General features: G+C 45.4%; 1 long non-coding RNA gene across 2 annotated transcripts in view; it reads left to right on the top strand.

The window, feature by feature from the left end:
• The first annotated feature begins 1833 nt into the window (after positions 1 to 1833).
• The window catches only part of LOC123586351, a 28134-nt gene continuing 19702 nt past the window's right edge, over positions 1834 to 10265 (top strand). The window contains exons 1-3 of one of the 2 annotated variants that reach the window (XR_006706764.1): positions 1834 to 2226; positions 2481 to 2585; positions 2845 to 3105. This is a non-coding gene — a long non-coding RNA (uncharacterized LOC123586351). Of the gene's footprint in view, positions 2227 to 2480; positions 2586 to 2844; positions 3106 to 10265 lie in introns of those variants that run through there. The other variant, XR_006706763.1, reaches the window with a different exon arrangement.

The following is a 10265-nucleotide window of genomic DNA, read 5'->3' as shown; positions in this document are numbered from 1 at the left end:
AGGTGCGTCAGCTGCACGAAGAGGGGAAAGGAAGAGTCAGGAAACACTAGAAGCTAGACAACTGTCACATTAGTTGTTAGAAAATTAAAGAGAGCCAGCCTGCTGTTTCTAGCGCTCTGAGCTCTGATATCCAATTTGAGAGCTCTGTAAAGAACGAGATGCTAGACTCCTAATGAAGACAGGTCCCAGCCTCTTGAAATTCAGAAATGAAACAAGAAATTCCTGAGGAACAAATGAAGAAGTGACTGGGCAGAGCTGCTCAAGGAAGTGAAAGTTAATTATAGCAAAGCTGGTTTCATAAGAGAGGACGAAAAGGTAAGTAGCACTGGTGTATCTCCATAATGGAAAAGAGGGATCTTTCCTTTCACTAATAATGTTCCTGGAAAAGTAATTTTATGTATAGCAAGCTCAGAATTACAGCAGCCTCTGTGGAAATCAGAAACAAGCTTGGAGAAGCAGTAAAAACAATATAAGGATGTGAGCCAGGGGATGCGACTTTGGGGGAACGGACACAAAGCCTCCGCAGGAACGGGACATCTGGGGAGACACAGTGTCAGAAGAGAAGGGAGTGGGTGAGTGTACTTTGCAAAGTACAAAAATGTCACACATGCGGAGCTTTAAAAAAAAAACCCCACCATTGTTATTCCTCCCAGAACAGGATGCTTTCAGAAGAAGGACAAGGTCTGCAGGGCTTAGAAGCACAGTGCCACTTGGCAGGTGCCTTTGATGGAAGAAACTCAAGTGACTCTAATAAAGGATTGACCGTGTTCTGAGATTGTTCTGAAGCTTCTTGAGGGACAGTACGGTGCACACTCTGAATGTTGATGGATGAGAATTCTTGCCGGGTCACCCAAGCATGCTTGGGTCCTCCTGACTCAACCCTGAGCCTGACTAACACACCTCCTGGATTTTCAGGGGCAGCACTAACTTAGATCAGCCTCAGCTCTCTCCATAAGTAAGCAGCTTTTTTTTTTTTTTTTTCTTTTTTCTTTTTTTAGGTATCCTGAGGACGGGCCAGAAAACACAGTGAGGTACCCACCGAGCAGAGGCTTAGAGACTTTTCATTTTCTTCTATTTTTTTTTTTTTCTGACTCACCTGTTCCCTTTCTTCTTCTAGAGTTTTCAAATACTTCCCTCTTCTTTCCACTTTGTTATCCCCCGTTATCTTTGTCCAACCTTTCCTCCTGAAGCCCTCGTTCCTTTTAGGAGGTCTCAATGGCCTGCAGAACATCAATCAGCTGACTGCCTTCACTGTTTTGCTGACAGTATTTTCCTCCTTTGAAAAACAAACAAACAAACAACCAAGCATTTCCTTCTTCAACTCGGAAAACGCCGAGCCCACACAATCACAGAGTTTCATATGACCTGCTGCAACTGTCCCCTCCCAGGGACGATTGTTATTATTATCAGAATTAACTGTTGGGTTGTTCCGTTTCCCTGCCTCAGGGAGCAAGCCGGAGACTTGGTGTAGGCCATCTCAGCCAGGAGTGGGGCCCGCGGGCCCTTCCCACATCCCAGCACCCCGCCAGGGGGCTCTCTCTTCCTCGGGTTCCCCTGAAACCGCTCTCGTCGCCGCACAGGACCTCCTGATTGAGGGCCCCTACGCTAACTGGAACAGCGCGCGTTCACCACCAGTCTCCCTCCTCTAGGGGCCGCGAGAGCGCTCCCACCTGGGGCCCGCCCCAGTGTTTCCCCAACCCCGCCCCCTGGAATCTGACCAATCAGCTTCGGGCTTGCGTAGCAGCGCCTGATTGGTGGAACACGGAGGGCGCCTCAGAGAGGGCTGAGCTCATTGGACAGCTTCCCCGCGCGTCTATAAAAGGGTCGCGGCCGCCGCGCGGGTAAGCGCGCTGGAGGGATCCTGGCGGCGGGCGAGAACGCTAAGCCTGGCGTCTCAGAGCCCCGGGCCGGGCCTGCCAGGGTCCCCTAGACCCCAGGTCCCTCACGCCCTTCGCACGCGGCGATGGGATGGCCTCCTTCGCCTCTCTCTGTCCGCGAGAGGAGCTCTACCTCTTAGCCCTTGTCCCCAAAGAGAACATCCACTTGCTTGGACTTGGACGTAAGAAATATTTTTCGCTTATGGGTCATTGTAATTGTTCAAGTAAACTCTGAAAACGTTGGCAGTTATTCTCACGTGGAGAGGCTCCCTCACGAATCCATCACGCTGCGCAGTGTGCCCATGCGTCAGTAGAGGCAGAAAGTGAAGGAAGACACCAAAGTCACTAGGTGGGACTGGGGCTGGCCACCCTAGGGACATTCCCCAGCGGCTCATTCCTAATCGCCTTGGTTTAAAGACAACACACCTGTTTTTTCTCCTCGGAGGGTGGAGGGTACTGATGGTGGAGAAGAGGGATAAGGGGACAACCAGGGAATGGGGGCACGTGGGTATCCTCAGTGTGCACAAATGTCCCATTCCTAAGAGCGGTTTTTAATTTTATTCCTATGTCATTTTTTTAAAATGAAGATTTTGTCATTTTTAGAGCACCTTTAGGTTCACGGCGCAGTTGAGGTGTGGAGATTTCCCATATACCCACTGCCTTCACACGTGCACAGCCTCCGCCGTTTGCAACATTCTTCGCCAGGGGGTACGTTTGTCATGGTTGATAAGCCTGTATTGAACATCATCATCATCCAAAGTCCATCATTTACATTAGGGCTCACTCTTGGTGTTGTACGTTCTACGGGTTTGGACAGGTGATGTATTATTTAGCAAATAACCCAAAACCAATTGGATCCACGTTTGTGAAATAAGGTTAATAGTGGTCGACCCCAGTTTGGAATTTGAAAGCAAGAAGGAAAAGGAGAAATAGGACTATTGAGTAATACACTGGTTTTCTTATGCAGATTCGAAGGCGGTTCCGAGAGTAATTCCGGAAACATTCCGAGCAATATGATAGTGCCACCTGGGAAGAGATACATAGTGTTCCATGGGGACGCCTTTGAACGCAAGCCTCATTTGGATGTGTAAATTCTGATAATCAAAATTAGTCCATCTTTCCTCCCCGCCCCCCCCCCCTTCCATCTTTGTTTCAGTTTCACAAAAGATTTAGGGATGTAGCTTAATGACTGAGTTCAATTAAAGCTACTTTGAAATGTGGAAATATATAAATGTGGAGTTTATTACTATGATTTTAGGCATTGCCAAATTTATTCCCCAAATTCTTGGTGATCACTGACTACATCCTGTAATACGCAGATTAAAACAGGGTATAGGTATGTTACTGAAAAATTATGTAGATCAAAATTGAAATCGTTGGACAAAATGTTTTCCTGTTGACTGTGAATTGTTATTTGGGAAGTGCTTTAAAAATCTCTATTTCTGTTATTTTGAAATTGTAGGGATTCCTAGTTCTTCCTTAAAATTTTTCTAGTAATGAAATGTATAGATTGAACCACACGGGATTGCCAGGATTTTGGTTTTATTTGGTCAAAATAGTCAGAAACTGGCAATTTTGTGTGATTCAACCTAATATCTGAATAGGAAAAAATTTACTTAAAAAGAGGTTGAAGTTAATTCTTTTTTGATATGGATGATTACCTCCTAATGTATTGATTTTATAAGTTAAAATTTTATATATTGAGTTTACTTACAGCAGGAACCATTTAAAATTTACCAGACTTTTCTGTTTTGCACATGTGTGGTATGATATCCTGACTAGAAATTCAGGAATTTAGGGGCAACTAGAAACCTTTCAGCACATGTCTTTCGCAGCATTAACCACAATCCTCCCTGACAAGTTGGAGGTTACTGACTTTGAAACATAGCCAGTTGCCGAGAACCCAGTGTGTATTCTTTCCATGACCCTTAAAAACTGGCCTGTTTCCTATTAATGATTTTTTGTTTTGTTTGAGGCATGCTGTGGTCCAGTTTCCTGGTTAATTTCCAGATCTTCTGCCATTCTTCTTGTACAACTCATTTTCTTTGTGGTGGGTCTCACCCAGAGATACCATGTATAGAAAGGGGGCTTCTGGAAATTATCATGTTTCAGCAACAAAATTGTTTAAACATCTGACTATCATTTACAACCAACATCTCTGGTCTGATCCATGGAAAATATCACACATAGCAGAGAAAATTGAGAAGAGCTGGCAGAAGATCTCTGTTGAGTTTGCTTTGTGCACTGTTCAAATGGACTCCTAGGAGACCTCAGGCCAAGGGTATTTCTTTTTACTTCAATTTAACTTGTTGGGTGTGTTCCTTTCTGTGGAGACCAGAGGATCAGAGTCTGGTTTTGAAGGTGAACTTGAGAAATCAATTAGCCCAGCCTCCCCCTGTCTGGAAACTCAGCATCACGATGGACACAGAGCCTGGTCCAAGGCAAGAGGAGGCTCTTCAAAATTGTTGGGCAGGCAGGGGGCATTCTTGTTGGCCCTCACCCTTGCTGATGTTCTAGTCCCAAGTCACTATTTTTTTTTTTTTTTTATGTTTATTTATTTATCTTGAGAGAGAGAGGGAGAGAGAATTCCAAGCAGGCTCCATATTGTCAGTGCAGAGCCTTGATGTGGGGCTCAAACCCACAAACTGCAAGATCGTGACCTGAGCCGAAGTCAGTCATTTAACTGACTGAGCCACCTCGGTGCCCCCCAAGTCACCATTGTTCTGAGGGCCCTGCACAGGAGGGAACTCCTAGTGGTTTGCACCAGTAGTTTGTCATCCTGGAGAGCCATTGACTAGACCTGTCCTATAAATCTTTGGTTGGAACTTTGAATATATCTTGTTTTTAGGAGTTCATTGGCTTGTCGATTTCTCTAAGGCCATTTTTCTCCAGGTTTTTTTTTTTTTTTTTTTTTTTTTTTTTAATTTTAACATTTATTTATTTATTTTTGAGAGACAGAGAGAGACACAGTGCGAGTAGCAGAGGGGCAGACACAGAATCTGAAACAGGATCCGGGCTCTGAGCCATCAGCACAGAGCCCCATGCAGGGCTTGAACCCATGAATGGTGAGATCATGACCCAAACCGAAGTCAGATGCTTAATCGACTGAACCACCCAGGCATCCCTCCAGGGTTTTTGTTGTTGTTGTTGTTGCTTTTTTTGATGAGATAAGGAAAAGCTGCCAAGAACCCTTAGTCAGTTAGCCTGGAGGGAACCTTGGAAGCTGAATTGCTTTCCTCTTAAGGTATGACTGGTCTTGCTCACGATGAGATTTCCCTCTACTTTGAAGGTGTTGAGCTCAACAGGGATGAGACGATTCCACAGCTTTAGAACACTGGTAACAGCCCTACTTTCCTTGACATAAGATGTGAAGTTCTTTGTTGAGCCCTATTGGGCACATGCTCCTAGAATATAAATTACACTATTATTAATGCAGTTTGCAGGATAAAAACTTTGGGATAATTAGTGAACAAGTCAGTCACCCGTAAGACACACAATCAGAGCAAATCTGGCTTCATTAGTTTCTTCACAACGTGAAACTCCTGGTTAATAATTATAGCTGTCTTAATTGAACATCAGGTGGTAGTTATCTATCAGCTGAGGAAGAAATAGATTTTGGTTTCATGCTCTTATCTTGTACTAATTAAGGTATGAAATGTCTTTATTTACAAAAGCATGTTTGTGTGTCTTTAATTTTTTTTTAATGTTTTTATTTATTTTTGAGACAAAGAGAGACAGAGCATGAGCAGGGGAGGGTCAGAGAGAGAGGGGGACACAGAATCCAAAGCAGGCTCCAGGCTCTGAGCTGTCAGCATAGAGCCCGACGTGGGGCTCGAACTCACAGACCGTGAGATCATGACCTGAGCCGAAGTCAGACGCCCAAGCAGCTGAGCCACCCAGGTGCCCCTGCGTGTCTTTAAATGAGTGCTAGCCAGTAGAAATGGAGGGCTTTCTGCATCTGTGGTTTAACATTTTCTAGTAGTCCCATTGAAAAGTAAAGAGGAAACAGGTGAAATTTATTTTAGTGATAACGATTTAACTTACTATATCACAAATATCATGTTACCATGTAATCACTATAAAAATCATTAACGAGATATTTTGTATTTTTATTTTTGTGTGAAATCTTAGAAATCCAGTATATATTTGTCCATGTAGAGTACATATTAATTTGGACTGGCCACATTTCAAATGCTCAGTCACCGCATGTAGCTAGTGGCTGTTGGACTGGACAGTGCAGCTTTATTTTTATTTTTAAAAAAATTTTTTTTTCAACGTTTATTTTTGGGACAGAGAGAGACAGAGCATGAACGGGGGAGGGGCAGAGAGAGAGGGAGACACAGAATCGGAAACAGGCTCCAGGCTCTGAGCCATCAGCCCAGAGCCCGACGCGGGGCTCGAACTCACGGACCGCGAGATCGTGACCTGGCTGAAGTCGGATGCTCAACCGACTGCGCCACCCAGGCGCCCCTGGACGGTGCAGCTTTAAACTGAGATTGTATCTGTAGTTAGGCGGAGGATTTTATAGGGGAGAGAGAAATGGGCAGGAAAGAGAGAGGGGAAAAAAAAAAGAGTTCCTCTGGATACAGAGATTCCTTGGCACCAGATTTCCAAGAGTGTGCATTCCTCTGTTCAACATCTAACCTTTAAACCGAAAACATGGGGCGCCTGGGTGGCGCAGTCGGTTAAGCGTCCCGACTTCAGCCAGGTCACGATCTCTCTGTCCGGGAGTTCGAGCCCCGCGTCGGGCTCTGGGCTGATGGCTCAGAGCCTGGAGCCTGTTTCCGATTCTGTGTCTCCCTCTCTCTCTGCCCCTCCCCCGTTCATGCTCTGTCTCTCTCTGTCCCCAAAATAAATAAACGTTGAAAAAAGAAAAAAATTTAAAAAAAAAAAACAAAAAACGAAAACATTGACTCTTTAACACCCCAGTAGGAGATTGTGATTACAAGAAGAAAACAATCTTGTAGACTCAGTGTCTGCCCTAAACAAGTTGAGAAGTGAGAGTAGGTGGTTGTGGTCTGATGGAATCCGAATGGGCTTTGGGAACAGAGCAGGTAGAATGGAGTTCAGACCAGCCCTGCTGTGTCTGAGCTGTGAGCTTATGCACGTCTGTAGCTTCTTTGGCCCTTACCCACTTTAATAATGGGCACAAAAGCGCTAGTCTTGCAGAATTTTAGTGGGGATTAAATTAGATTCCTTATAGGACTGTACTTCGTGCAGTCAGTGTGCAGTATGTGGAAGTCTCCGGGTGTTGTCTGCCTCTAACTCCATCTATTTTTCCCATTAGGGCACTTTGCTCATCTCCCTTCGCTCCTTCTTTTAAAGTCTGAACGGATTTCCTGCTCTGCATTCCCAGAACCTCAATTTCTGATGCAGCGCTGAATCATAGGCCTGCTGCTGTTGTGATTATGGTATAAATATCAGAAACTTATTGCTGAGGCACCAGTAATGATGGCAACAACAATTCAGCTACTGTCCGTTCCAAATCCACGTGAAATGTTCAATTAAGTCACTCCAGACTCCCCGCAAAGAGCAGCAGTACTTCTGTTTTTGGCCAATGGGTGGTAGCATTGTCTAAGCCACTGATCTCTGAGCTGCTGGGTCTTCAGGGTTAGTTTTCCTTTTTTTTGTGCTTTGCCAATTATCTGTGGTTCATTCCCTCAACCTGGAAGAGAGGGAGCTTTTCATCAAAAAGTCTAGGACTCTGGAGTACAATGGCAGCTTCCAGAATGTGAGAGGAAGTCCAGGACACAGAGCTGCTGTTCATTCAGACACTGGGGGAGACTGCTCAGGTCCAGAGTCAACAAGTGTCTGTCGGGGCGGGTCCAGGGCAGGAGTCTGGGAGGCTGATGGGCATCCAATGCTGGTCCTGTAGGTTCACTGTGAGCACTGGGAAGTGACTTTATCACTTTCATCCCCTTATTAGGGGATCATCTTTGAATTAGGAGGATGTGCTTTAAAAATATTCTGCTTTTTATTTTTTTCTTTTAGTATCTCGTCACCTGAAATTTGCCATACACACCCCTCCCCCCCAACACCCACTACAATGCCGGTTTGGCTTTCTGAATACTAATCTTTAGGCTCCTCGTTACTTGACTATTTGAATTAAAGGGAGTCTGATCATACTTGCAGACTTAGACTTCTTTCAGACTTTCCTTTACATTTCCTGCTTTTTGTCAGGTGACTGATTTGGTATGGATCAAGAGAACAACATTTGGGAAATGCGGAAAATCACGAAGAAGAAAATAAAATCCAACCATTAGCTTTAAAAGATACGTGTGTTGGGGCGCCTGGGTGGCGCAGTCGGTTAAGCGTCCGACTTCAGCCAGGTCACGATCTCGCGGTCCGTGAGTTCGAGCCCCGCGTCGGGCTCTGGGCTGATGGCTCGGAGCCTGGAGCCTGTTTCCGATTCTGTGTCTCCCTCTCTCTCTGCCCCTCCCCCCTTCATGCTCTGTCTCTCTCTGTCCCAAAAATAAATAAACGTTGAAAAAAAAAATTAAAAAAAAAAAAAAGATACGTGTGTTGGGTAATAGGATAGAAAACTATTGGTTGTTATAGAGGCATGGACTAAACCAGAAAAAACTTCTGAATTGGAGTCAAGCTACATGCATTTTATGATTAACCCTGCTGACAAAAGAGGGGGGGAACATGAAGCATCTAGGATTATCTTGTTTTATCGGATTATTCAGTTATTCACTAATATATGAAATCATTTAAGGACCTTCTGCGTGCTGATCAGGGAGAGGGGAGTTAAGCACTGAATAAGATGGTTTTTTGCCTGTAAGCTCCTTACAGTTTCCTGGAGAAGAGAGACAAGCAAGTCAAAATCCCAGTGTGGTGAGTACCACAATAGGGGCACACACTTTGTTACAGAAGCAGAGAGAAACACATTGAACTGCCCACTGGTGGCCAGGAAAGGCTTTCTAGGGAGATGCCACAAACCAAGTCTTTAAAGGCAAATAGATTGGGCATGGGAGTTGGGAAGAAGGACATTTCAGGCAGAGGAAAGAAACGTGTAAAGACATGTATATTAGATTACTTGATGTTTGCAAGGAATGGTAAGTACCTTTGTATGAAGCAGGGGCAGAATGTGTAAATATATGGGGCAGGAGAGGGAGGGGTGGGAGATGAGCTTGGACGGGGAAGTGGAGGTGAGATAACAATGGGCGTTTTATGCCATGTTGAATCCTTTGGAATTTTATAGGATTTGATGAGAAATGGATGTTGGGGGGGAGGTAGGTGGGAGCGATATGGGTTGAGTCCCCTTAGGCGATGGATTCGGACGACTGGATGAATGTTTGTAACAAAGGGTTGTGGGAGGTGAGAAAATGGTGTAGTCGCTTTGACTTCGGGGGATCTGGCCCAGGGACGCCTGACTGTATGGACCTGCCCATCAGGAGAGAGATTAGATTTCCAGTTACACATTTTGGTTAATAATAATTACCATTTACTGAAGACTTAGGATGTGCCAGATTCTGTACAAACTCTCATCTTAAATCCTTTTAACAACCCTATAAACACATTTGGCACGTGAGGAAGATCAAGATACAGTGACTTGTCCAACATTGGCTTGCCCAGCAGGGGGTGGAGCTGGGATTTGAGCCCATTCTGATTTCAGAGCCTGAACGCCCCACCACGGCCTTCTACAGCAGCCGCCTGCACAGAGGTGAAGTTAGACAACAGCACACAGGCCTTTCAGGGACAGGATGGAACATGAGAGAAGGACTAAGGCGGGAGCTCTGTGGAAGATGCTCATGGGACAGGTAGCAGCAGACGAGCTCACAGAGCCCAGACTGGAGTTGCCTGGAGGGAGGAGGAAAACAAGGAAAGCGTATCGTCCAGAAAGCCAAGAGGAGAATTTCAAGGGGAGAGGGGTCCATGGTGGCAAATATCACAGGGGGGTGAAGTAACCGGACTGAATGAAACCGTTGCTTTTTTAATGTTTATTTTTGAGAGAGAGAGAAAGAGAGAGAGAGAGAGCGAGCAGGAGAGGGGCAGAGAGAGAGGGAGACAATCGGAAGCAGGCTCCAGGCTCTGAGCTGTCAGCACAGAGCCCGACATGGGGCTCAAACCCATGAACCATGAGATCATGACCTGAGCCAAAGTTGGATGCTCAACCGACTGAGCCACCTGAATGACACCTTTGTATTTTCTCCTGAGTGTCTTCCTGGCACCAGCTCCACAATGCCATCTGATGGCCAAACATAAACATTTAGGGGCTCCACAGGCTTTGTCACCCCCCAAGTTGTGTTTCTGTTGATAATATGACTATCTTCTCAGACATCCAGAATGCATACGTCAGGATGGTCTTTGATGTTCTGGTCCCACATGACCACCGATGGCAAATCCCGTTGACCCTGACTCAACCTTTCTCTTGTCTACCTCTTC

Source organism: Leopardus geoffroyi, chromosome C3 (assembly GCF_018350155.1).
Source record: "Leopardus geoffroyi isolate Oge1 chromosome C3, O.geoffroyi_Oge1_pat1.0, whole genome shotgun sequence".
Taxonomy (NCBI): domain Eukaryota; kingdom Metazoa; phylum Chordata; class Mammalia; order Carnivora; family Felidae; genus Leopardus; species Leopardus geoffroyi.
This window is presented reverse-complemented; position numbering and strand designations above follow the sequence as displayed.